The sequence below is a fragment of the Pristiophorus japonicus genome, chromosome 3 (assembly GCF_044704955.1).
Source record: "Pristiophorus japonicus isolate sPriJap1 chromosome 3, sPriJap1.hap1, whole genome shotgun sequence".
NCBI classification, from domain to species: domain Eukaryota; kingdom Metazoa; phylum Chordata; class Chondrichthyes; family Pristiophoridae; genus Pristiophorus; species Pristiophorus japonicus.
The window spans coordinates 214,814,047-214,826,482 of NC_091979.1; the positions used below are offsets into that span (position 1 = coordinate 214,814,047).

A 12,436-nucleotide genomic window follows, 5' to 3' on the forward strand; every position below is an offset into this window, starting at 1 on the left:
AAAAACAGAATGTGCCAGAGAATATCGAGCATCCTAACAAGCTCTGTGTACAGAATATTTTCTCTCATCGACCAGTGGAATCTCTCACTGACCAGTGGAACAATCTCTCAATGACCAGGGAAACAACCTCTTACTGACCAGTGAAATCTCTCACTTGACCATTGAAACAATCTCTCACCAACCACTGGAATCTCTCACTAACCAGTGGAACAATCTCTCACTGACCAGTGGAATCTCTCACTGACTAGTGGAACAATCTCACTGACCAGTGGAATCTCTCACTGACTAGTGGAATCTCTCACTGACCAGTGGGACAATGTCTCACTGACCAGGGAAACAAGCTCTCACTGACCAGTGGAACAATCTCTCACTGACCAATGGAGGAATATCTCACTGACCAGTGGAATCTCTCACTGACCAGTGGAAAAATCTCTCGCTGACTAGTGGAACAATCTCTCGACCAGTGAAACAATCTTTCACTGACCAGTGGAACAATCTCTCGCTGACCAGTGGAACAATCTCTCGCCGACCAGTGGAACATTCTGTCAATGACCAGTGGAACAAGCTCTCACTGACCAGTGTAATCTCTCACTGACCAGTGGAACAATCATTCACTGATGGTTGGAATCTCTCACTGACCAGTGGAAAAATATCTCACTGACCAGTGGAACAATCTCTCACTGACCAGTGGATCAATCTCTCACTGACCAGTGGAATCTCTCACTGGCCAGTGGAACAATCTCTCACTGACCAGTGGAACAATGTTTCACTGTCCAGTGCAACCTCTCACTGACCAGTGGAACAATGTCTCACTGACCAGTGGAACAATGTCTCACTGACAAGTGTAATATCTTACTGACCAGTGTAACAATCGCTCAGTGACTAGTGGAATACCTCACTGACCAGTGGGACCATATCTCACTGACCAGTGGAACAATCATTCACCAGTGGAATCTCTCCCTGACCATTGGACCAATCATCACCGACTAGTGGACTCTCTCACTGACCAGTGGAACAATCTCTCACTAACCAGTGTAATCTCTCACTGACTAGTGGAATATCTCAGTGACCTGTGGAACAAACTCTCACTAACAAGTGGAATCGCTCACTGACCAGTAGAATCCCTCATTGTCCAGTGGACCAATCACTCACTGTCCAGTGGAATTTCTCACTGACCAGTGGAACAATCTCTCACTGACCAGTGTAATATATCACATACCAGTGCAAATTCTCACTGGCCAGTGGAACAATCTCTGGCTGACCAGTGGAATCTCTCACTGACCAGTGGAACAATCTCTCGCTGACCAGTGGAATCTCTCACTGACCAGTGGAACAATCACTCAGTGACTAGTGGAATACCTCACTGACCAGTGGGACCATGTCTCACTGACCAGTGGAACAATCATTCACCAGTGGAATCTCTCCCTGACCAATGGACCAATCATCACTGATCAGTGGACTCTCTCACTGACCAGTGGAACAATCTCTCACTAACCAGCGTAATCTCTCACTGATCAGTGGAATATCTCAGTGACCTGTGGAACAAACTCTCACTAACAAGTGGAATCGCTCAAAGACCAGTAGAATCCCTCACTGGCCAGTGGAATTTCTCACTGACCAGTGGAACAATCATTCACCAGTGGAATCTCTCCTTGACCAGTGGACCAATCATCACCGACCAGTGGACTCTCTCACTGACCAGTGGAACAATCTCTCACTAACCAGTGGAACAATCTTTGGCTGACCAGTGGAATCTCTCACTGGCCAGTGGAACAATCTCTGGCTGACCAGTGGAATCTCTCACTGACCAGTGGAACAATCTCTCGCTGACCAGTGGAACAATCTCTCGCTGACCAGTGGAATCTCTCACTGACCAGTGGAACAATCTCTCACTAACCAGTGTAATCTCTCACTGACCAGTGGAATATCTCAGTGACCTGTGGAACAAACTCTCACTAACAAGTGGAATCGCTCACTGACCAGTAGAATCCCTCATTGTCCAGTGGACCAATCACTCACTGTCCAGTGGAATTTCTCACTGACCAGTGGAACAATCTCTCACTGACCAGTGTAATATATCACATACCAGTGCAAATTCTCACTGGCCAGTGGAACAATCTCTGGCTGACCAGTGGAATCTCTCACTGACCAGTGGAACAATCTCTCACTGACCAGTGGAATCTCTCACTGACCAGTGGAACAATCTCTCACTAACCAGTGTAATCTCTCACTGACCAGTGGAATATCTCAGTGACCTGTGGAACAAACTCTCACTAACAAGTGGAATCGCTCACTGACCAGTCGAATCTCTCACTGACCAGTGGAACAATCTCTCACTGACCAGTCGAATCTCTCACTGACCAGTCGAATCTCTCACTGACCAGTGGAACAATCTCTCACTGACCAGTGGAACAATCTCTCACAGACCAGTGGACCAATATCTCACTGACCAGTTGAATCTCCCATTGACCAGTGGTACAATCACTCGCTGACCATTGGAATCTCTCTGACCAGTGTAACAATCGCTCAGTGACTAGTGGAATACCTTGCTGACTAATGGGACCATATCTCACTGACCCGTGGTGGAATATCTCACTGACTGTGGAACAATCGCTCACGGACCAGTGTAATCTCTCACTGACCAGTGGAACAATGTCTCACTGACCAGTGGAACAATCTTTCACTGACCAGTGGAACAATGTCTCACTGACCAGTGCAATCACTCACTGACCAGTGGAACAATGTCTCACTGACCAGTGGAACAATCATTCACTGATAGTTGGAATCGCTCACTGACCAGTGGAATCTCTCACTGACCAGTGGAATGGCTCACTGACCAGTGGAATCTCTCACTAAATAGTGGAATAATCTTTCAGCGGCCAGTGGAATCTCTCACTGACCGGTGGTGGAATATCTCTATGACTAGTGGAACAATCTCTCACTGACCAGTGGAATATCTCCGTGACCTGTGGAACAAACTCTCACTAACAAGTGGAATCGCTCACTGACAAGTAAAATCACTCACTGTCCAGTGGAACAAACACTCACTGATGAGTGGAATAATCTCTCACTGACCAGTGCAATATATCTCTGACCAGTGCAAACTCTCACTGACTGGCGGAATACCTTGCTGACCAGTGGGACCATATCTCACTGACCCGTGGTGGAATATCTCACTGACTGTGGAACAATCGCTCACGGACCAGTGTAACCTCTCACTGACCAGTGGAACAATGTCTCACTGACCAGTGGAACAATCTTTCACTGACCAGTGGAACAATGTCTCACTGACCAGTGCAATCTCTCACTGACCAGTGGAACAATGTCTCACTGACCAGTGGAACAATCATTCACTGATAGTTGGAATCGCTCACTGACCAGTGGAATCTCTCACTGACCAGTGGAATCTCTCACTGACCAGTGGAATGGCTCACTGACCAGTGGAACCTCTCACTAAATAGTGGAATAATCTTTCAGTGGCCAGTGGAATCTCTCACTGACCGGTGGTGGAATATCTCTATGACTAGTGGAACAATCTTTCACTGACCAGTGGAATATCTCCGTGCCCTGTGGAACAAACTCTCACTAACAAGTGGAATCGCTCACTGACAAGTAAAATCACTCACTGTCCAGTGGAACAAACACTCACTGATGAGTGGAACAATCTCTCAGCAACCAGTGTAATCTCTCACTGACCAGTGCAACAATCTCTCACTGGCCATTAGAACAGTCTCTCACTGACCAGTGGAATCCCTCACTGACCTGTGGAAATAACTCTCACTGACAAGTGGAATCGCTCACTGACCTATGGACCAGTCACTCACCGTCCAGTCGATTTTCTCACTGACTAGTGTAACAATTTCTCACTGACCAGTGAAACAATCTCTGGCTGACCAGTGAACCAATCTCTCTCTGACCAGTGCAATCTGACCCCAGAGTAGGACTTCAACAGAGACAATGGCAAGCTGAATGGACATTCACGCCATCACAGTGGACAATGCGGCCCGCGATGGGGCCATTGACACTCACTAATAGGGTACTTAAGAGCAGTCAAAGGGACAGTCAGCGCGGAATGCCTGGCCATAGTCCCTTTGTTCCCAACAATGGAAACTTTAACTCATGCTGGAGGTGTTAGGGAAAACACTCAGCCAAATCTTGCAGATTTCAACAGTTTGTCTGCAGGAACTGCAATCTCAGTGGCCACTTAGCTCGAATGTGCAGGAAGCCTGCAACCAGACTAATATATGAGATGGATGGACCAGGCAGGATGACTTTTGGGGCAAATCGATGGACGCCGAGGTTCAGCGGGTCCATGTGGTGAATATTCACAGTTCATACACCAAAACACCACCAATGATGATGAGGGTTTTATTAAACGGAATCCCAGTATGCATGGAGCTGGACACTGGGGCCAGCCAGTCACTCATGGGCGTTCAGCAATTTGAGAAGCTATGGCCACTTAAAGCCAGTAGACCCAAATTAGCACGTATTGAGACACAATTACGGACTTACACTAAAGAAATCATTCCGGTGCTAGGTAGTGCAATGTTGGCTGTCACACACAATAGGTTAGTGAATCGGCTGCCGCTCTGGATTGTCCCGGGCAATGGTCCCGCACTGTTGGGGAGGAGCTGGTTAGCCAAGGTGAACTGGAAATGGGGGGATGTTCATGCAATGTCATCTGTGGAGCGAAGTTCATGCTCACAAGTCCTACAACAATTCGAGTCACTATTCCAACCTGGCGTTGAGACTTTCAAAGGCACCAAAGTAGTGATACACATCACCCCGGACGCCAGGTCAGTGCATCACAAAGCCAGAGCGGTGCCGTATGTGATGCGGGAAAAGATTGAGAGCGAATTGGACCGGCTGTTGAGAGAGGGCATCATCTCGCCTGTTGAATTCAGCGACTGGGCGAGCCCCATCATTACCGTCCTAAAAGCGGATGGCCCTGTCAGGATCTGTGGCGACTACAAGGCCACCATCAATCGGGTGTCCCAACAAAATCACTACCCGCTCCCGAGAGCGGAGGACCTCTTCACCACGCTGGCAGGCAGCACGATGTTCATCAAGTTGGACCTCACTTCAGCCTATATGACCCAGGAACTGGCTGACGAATCTAAACTACTGACCACCATCACGACGCACAAGGGACTGTTCGTTTATAACAGGTGCCCATTTGTCATTCGATCAGTGGCCGCAATTTTTCAACGAAACATGGAAAGCCTGCTTAAATCCATTCCTGGAACGATCGTATTCCAGGACGATGTCCTCATCATGGGTTGAGACACCGAGGAACACCTCCACAACCTGGAGGAGGTGCTACGCCGACTGGACCGGGTAGGCCTGCGACTCAAGAAGTCTAAATCTGTGTTTTTAGCTCCTGAGGTTTAGTTTCTATTCAGAAGGGTTGCTGCAGATTGGATCCAGCCCACCGAATCCAAAACAGAGGTGATTTGACGAGCACTCAGGCCCTGCAACACATCGGAGTTGCTTTCATTCCTGGGACTGTTGAACTATTTCGGGAACTTACTGCCGAACTTGAGAACGTTGTTGGAGCCGCTACACGTGCTCCTGCGTAAGGGTTGCAATTGGTTTTGGGGGGACTGTCAGGAACGGGCTTTTGATCGGGCGCGAAACCTACTTTGTTCAAACAAGTTGTTGACCCTGTACGACCCCTGTAAATAAATTGGTTCTGACATGTGATGCATCGTCCTATGGGGTTGGGTGCATGTTGCAGCAGGGTAATGCTAAGGGTCAGCTACAACCTGTGGCTTATGCCCCCAGGTCGCTCTCTCAAGCAGAACGGAGATATGGGATAGTCGAGAAAGAAGCGCTTGCATGGGTCTATGGTGTAAAAAAAATGCATCAGTACCTCTTTGGTAGGAAGTTTGAATTAGAGATGGATCACAAGCCATTAACATCCCTGTTGTCAGACAGCAAGGCTATCAATGCCAATGCATCTGCTCGCATACAACGATGAGCTCTCACTCTGGCTGCTTATGACTACTCCATCCGGCACAGGCCCGGCACTGAAAATTGCGCTGATGCGCTCAGCAGGCTTCCACTGGCCACCACTGAGGGGGCAACGGAGCAAAGCGCCGAGATGGTCATGGCAGTCGATGCCTTTGACAGTGCAGGCTCCCCCATCACAGCCCGCCAGATCAAAATCTGGACAAACAGAGATCCCCTCCTATCCCTGATTAAGAAATGTGTCCTGACTGGGGATTGGGCACCCGCACAAACAGCATGCCCTGAGGAGGTCAGACCGTTCCACAGATGGATGGATGAGCTCTCCATTCAAGCCAACTGCCTACTATGGGGCAGCTGGATAGTTATGCCCCAGAAGGGCAGGGAGGCATTCATCAGGGAACTCCACAGCGAGCACCCAGGCATTGTGCTGATGAAGGCCATTGCCCGGTCACACATTTGGTGGCCTGGAATTGATTCAGACCTGGAACACTCTGTTTGCAGGTGCACGACGTGTGCCCAGCTGGGTAATGCCCCCAGGGAGGCCCCGCTCAGCCCGTGGCCTTGGCCCACCAGGCCATGGTCACGCATTCATGTTGACTACGCGGGCCCGTTCATGGGAAAGATGTTCCTTATTGTGGTAGATGCGTATTCGAAATGGATCGAGTGCATCATTCTAAATTCATACACGTCATCCACCACCGTGGAAAGCCTACGTGCAACCTACAGCTTGCCGGACATCCTGGTTAGTGATAATGGCCCATGTTTCACAAGCTACGAATTCCGAGAGTTTATGTCGGGCAATGGCATCAACCACGTCAGGACTGCGCCGTTCAAGCCGACCTCCAATGGCCAGGCGGAACGTGCGGTCAAAATGATTAAGCAAGGTATGCTCAGGATTCAAGGACCCTCCCTACAATGCTGCCTATCGTGTCTCCTGCTGGCCTATAGAGCCCAACTGCACTCGCTCACGGGGGTCCCGCCTGCAGAGCTACTAATGAAACGGACACTCAAAACTCGGTTGTCCCTCATTCACCCAGTCCTGACCGACATAGTTGAGGGCAAGCGCAAGTCATAAAACGATTACCATGACCGTAATTCGAGGGGAAGATGTATAGAAATAAATGATCCTGTACTCATCCTCATTCACGCCATGGGGCCCAAATGGCTTGAGGGCACTGTAATTGACAAAGAGGGGAATAGGGTCATCGTGGTAAAACTAAACAATGCCGTAAGCATCTGGACCAAGTAAAAAAAAAGGTTCAGCATCGACACGGAGGAACCTGAAGAAGACCATGAGGTGGAGCTCACAACACCACCAGTGAACGAGCAACAAGAGCAATCAGAAGAATGCACAGTCCCTGCGGTCAGCCCGGACAGGCCAGAATCACCACAGGTGACAGACACTCACGTCAGTGTCCAACAACCAGAGCCCCAACTGCGGCACTCCACGAGGGAGCGTAGACCACCTGAAAGACTAAACCTATGATCCCAATAAGACTTTTGGGGGGGTGGGGGGAGGTGATGTCATGTATGTAACCACAATGTAACAGCACTGTATTACTATATACGCTCAACCTAGATGCACACCTTGACCACAAGGGGTGAACTTGTGGGAGACACTCCTTACCTGATCACACAGGTATAAAAAGGGAGGTCCCACGCAGTGTAATCGTTTTTGGAGTCCTGTAAATAATGAGTTAAGGTCACGGAGTGACCTTGTTCCCAGAATGTGCCTCATGTGGTTTCATGCTGTAGAGTAAGGACTTTACAGGAACAATCTTTCACTGACTAGTGGAATCACTCATTGACAAATGAATCTCTCACTGACCAATGAATCTCTCACTGGCTGATGGACCAATCTCTCACTGACCAGTGGAACCATCTCTCACTGACCAGTGGAGTCTCCCACTGACCAGTGGAACAATCTCTCACTGACCAGTGGAACAATCTCTCACAGAGCAGTGGATCATTCTCTTACTAACCAGTGGAACAATCACTCACTGACTAATAGTATTTCTCGCTGACCATTGGGACATTCTCTCACAGACCAGTGGAATCTCTCACTGACCAATGGAACAATCTCTCATTGACCAGTGGGACATCCTGTCAATGACCAGTGGGACAATCTCTCACTGACCAGTGGGAACAATCTCTCACTGACGCATGGAATCTCTCACTGACCAGTGGAATCTCTCACTGACCAGTGGCATCTCTCACTGACCAGTGGCATCTCTCACTGACCTGTGGATCAATCTCTCACTCACCAGTGGAATATAGTAACATAGAAACATAGAAAATAGGTGCAGGAGTAGGCCACTCGGTCCTTTGAGCCTGCACCACCATTCAATATGATCATGGCTGATCATGCAACTTCAGTACCCCATTCATGCTTTCTCTCCATACCCCTTGATCCCTTTAGCCGTAAGTGCCACATCTAACTCCCATTTGAATATATCGAACGAACTGGCCTCAACAACTTTCTGTGGTAGAGAAATCCATAGGTTCACAATTCTCTGAGTGAAGAAATTTCTCCTCATCTTGGTCCTAAATGACTTACCCCGATCCTTAGATTGTGACCTTTGGTTCTGGACCTCTCCAACATCGGGAACATTCTTCCTGCATCTAACCTGTCCAATCCCATCAGAATTTTATATATTTCTATGAGATCCCCTCTCATTCTTCTAAATTCCAGTGAATATAAGCCTAGTCGATCCAATCTTTCTTCATATGTCAGTCCGGCCATCCCGGGATCAGTCTGGTGAACCTTCGCTGCACTCCCTCAATGGCAAGAATGTCCTTCCTCAGATTAGGAGACCAAAACTGTACACAATATTCAAGGTGTGGCCTCACCAATGCCCTGTACAACTGCAGTAAGACCTCCCTGCTCCTATATTCAAATCCTCTCGCTATGAAGGACAACATGCCATTTGCCTTCTTCACCTCCTACTGTACCTGCATGCCAACTTTCAATGACTGATGTACCATAACACCCAGGTCTCGTTGCACCTCCCCTTTTCGTAATCTGTTACCATGCAGATAATTATCTGCCTTCCTGTTTTTGCCACCAAAGTGGATGACCTCACATTTATCTACATTATACTGCATCTGCCATGCATTTGCCCAATCACCTAACCTGTCCAAGTCACCCTGTAGCCTCTTAGCATCCTCCTCACAGCTCACACTGCCACCCAGCTTAGTGTCATCTGCAAACTTGGAGATATTACATTCAATTCCTTTGTCAAAATCATTAATGTATATTGTAAAGCTGGGGTCCCAGCACTGAACCTTGTGGTACCCCACTAGTCACTGCCTGCCATTCTTAAAAGGATCCATTTATTCCTACTCTTTGCTTCCTGTCTGCCAACCAGTTCTCTATCCACGTCAATACATTACCCCCAATACCATGTGCTTTAATTTTACACACTAATCTATTGTGTGGGACTTTGTCAAAAGCCTTTTGAAAGTCCAAGTACACCACATCCACTGGTTCTCCCCTGTCCACTCTACTAGTTACATCCTCAAAAAATTCTAGAAGATTTGTCAAGCATGATTTCTCTTTCATAAATCCATGCTGACTTGGACCGATCCTGTCACTGCTTCCCAAATGCTCTGCTATTACATCTTTAATAATTGATTCCAATATTTTCCCCACTACCGATGTCAGGCTAACTGGTCTATAATTCCCTGTTTTCTCGCTCGCTCCTTTTTTAAAAAGTGCTGTTACATTAGCTAACCTCCAATCCATAGGAACTGATCCAGAGTCTATAGAATGTTGGAAAATGATCACCAATGCATCCACTATTTCTAGGACCACTTTCTTAAGTTCTCTGGGATGCAGACTATCAAACCCTGGGGATTTATTGGCCTTCAATCCCATCAATTTCCCTAACACAATTTCCTGACTAATAAGGATTTCCTTCAGTTCCACCTTCTCGCAAGACCCTCGGTCCCCTAGTATTTCCGGAAGTTTATTTGTGTCTTCCTTAGTGAAGACAGAACCAAAGTATTTGTTCAATTGGTCTGCCATTTCTTTGTTCCCCATTATAAATTCTCCTGATCCTGACATACATATATCATTGACCAGTGGAATCTCTCATTGGCCAGTGGAACAATCTCTTACTGACCAGTGGAATCGCTGACTGACTTGTGGAATCTGTCACTGACCAATGGAACAAGCACTCACTGTTGGGGTAAAAGGAAGACTTCTCTCCCTCGAGGCAGACTACCTGATATTGGTAATCGACACCTCGCCCTCGCCCTCCGTATAACGACAAGGGAATCAAACAAATGAAACCTTCGGTTCAACCAGTTTTATTTCGAGCAAATGCAAAGGAAAGTTCAATCATGGAACCTTCAACATACAAAAGGTTTCAAGTACAATTTATACAGTTTTTGGAGGGGGTCTGTCCTACAAAATCATCGACAGGTCTACTGCTATCAGCAAAGTTACATCAATTTGTCATCTCTTATCAGACTGGCTCTGAGTGATACATGCAATTGTCCATCTCCCATCATATGTTAATTGTGTTTGTTCAGTGGTGTGCAATTTGCCTTAGTCTATATAACACCTGAATTAACTGTTCCAAAATACTTTCTTTCTTATCTCTTCTCAGCGACTTCTAATCAAAATGTAATGTATATGCAACTGCTGACCTCTACTCTCTTGTTATGTGTTACTAAGATTAAGGATCATTCATTAACTATCAGGCTTAATTCATTATAAGTGTGCTTTACATACATAAGCAAGTGTTACAGACAATAGGCAATTATAATCCATATCATCACCGATTTCTCAGACCCTCCTAATACTGATTAGTTCACTACCTTCAGCATTGTGTTGTGACCCCCTATCTATCTGCTCTTTGCTTGCTACAACTCTATATCCCTTACACTCACTGGCAAGTAGATTCTCTTATTGACCAGTGTAATCTCTCACTGACCAGTGGAACAATCTCTCACTGACCAGTGGAACATTCTTTCAATGACCAGTGGAACAAGCTCTCACTGACCAGTGGAATCTCTCACTGACCAGTGGAACAATCTCTTACTGACCAATAGAATCTCTCGCTGACCAGTGGAACAATCTCTCACTGACCAGTGTAATCTCTCATTGACCAGTGGAACAATCTCTCAGTGACTAGTGGAACATTCTGTCAAAGACCAGTGGGATAATCTCTCACTGACCAGTGAAACAATCTCTCATTGACAATTGAAACAATCTCTCACTGACCAGTCAAACAATCTCTCACTGATCAGTGGAATCTCTGACCAGTGGAATAGAAACATAGAAACATTAAAATGGAGAGTGACACAGTTAATTCAGAGACTAGGGTCCTGAACTTAGGGAAAGGTAACTTCGATGGTATGAGACGTGAATTGGCTAGAATAGACCGATGAACGATACTTAAAGGGTTGGCAGTGGATAGGCAATGACAAACATTTAAAGATCACATGGATGAACTTCAGTAATTGTACATCCCTGTCTGGAGTAAAAATAAAACGGGGAAGGTGGTTCAACCGTGGCTAACAAGGGAAATTAAGGAGAGTGTTAAATCTAAGGAAGAGGCATATAAATTGGCCAGAAAATGCGGCAAACCTGAGGAATGGGAGAAATTTAGAATTCAGCAGAGAAGGACAAAGGGTTTAATTAGGAGGGGGGAAATAGAGTATGAGAGGAAGCTTGCTGGGAACATAAAAGCTGATTGCAAAAGCTTCTATAGATATGTGAAGAGAAAACGATTAGTGAAGACAAACGTAGGTCCCTTGCAGTCAGAATCAGGTGAATTTATAATGGGGAACAAAGAAATGGCAGACCAATTGAACAAATGCTTTGGTTCTGTCTTCACGAGGGAAGTGGCCCTAGAAATAGTGGATGTATTGGTGATCATTTTCCAGCAGTCTATCAACTCTGGATCAGTTCCTATGGACTGGAGGGTAGCTAATGTAACACCACTTTTTAAGAAAGGAGGGAAAGAGAAAACGGGGAATTATAGACCGGTTAGCCTGACATCAGTAGTGGGGAAAATGTTGGAAACAATTATTAAAGATGAAATAGCAGCACATTTGGAAAGCAGTGACAGGATCGGTTCAAGTCAGCATGGATTTACGAAAGGGAAATCATGCTTGACAAATCTTCTAGAATTTTTTGAGGATGTAACTAGTAGAGTGGACAAGGGAGAACCAGTGGATGTGGTGTACTTGGACTTTCAAAAGGCTTTTGACAAGTTCCACACAAGAGATTGGTGTGCAAAATTAAAGCACATGGTATTGGGGGTAATGTATTGACGTGGATAGAGAACTGGTTGGCAGACAAAAAGCAGAGAGTTGGGAGAAACGGGTCCTTTTCAGAATGGCAGGCAGTGACTAGTGGGACCCCAGCTATTTACAATATACATCAATGATTTAGATGAAGGAATTGAAAATAATATCTCCAAGTTTGCAGATGACACTAAGCTGGGTGGTGGTG

The 12,436-nt window shown here is 46.5% G+C and overlaps 1 protein-coding gene across 1 annotated transcript in view; it reads left to right on the forward strand.

The window, feature by feature from the left end:
• Positions 1 to 12,436, forward strand: part of trpm2 (transient receptor potential cation channel, subfamily M, member 2) — a 410,019-nt gene that overhangs the window by 116,950 nt on the left and 280,633 nt on the right. The window lies entirely within an intron of this gene.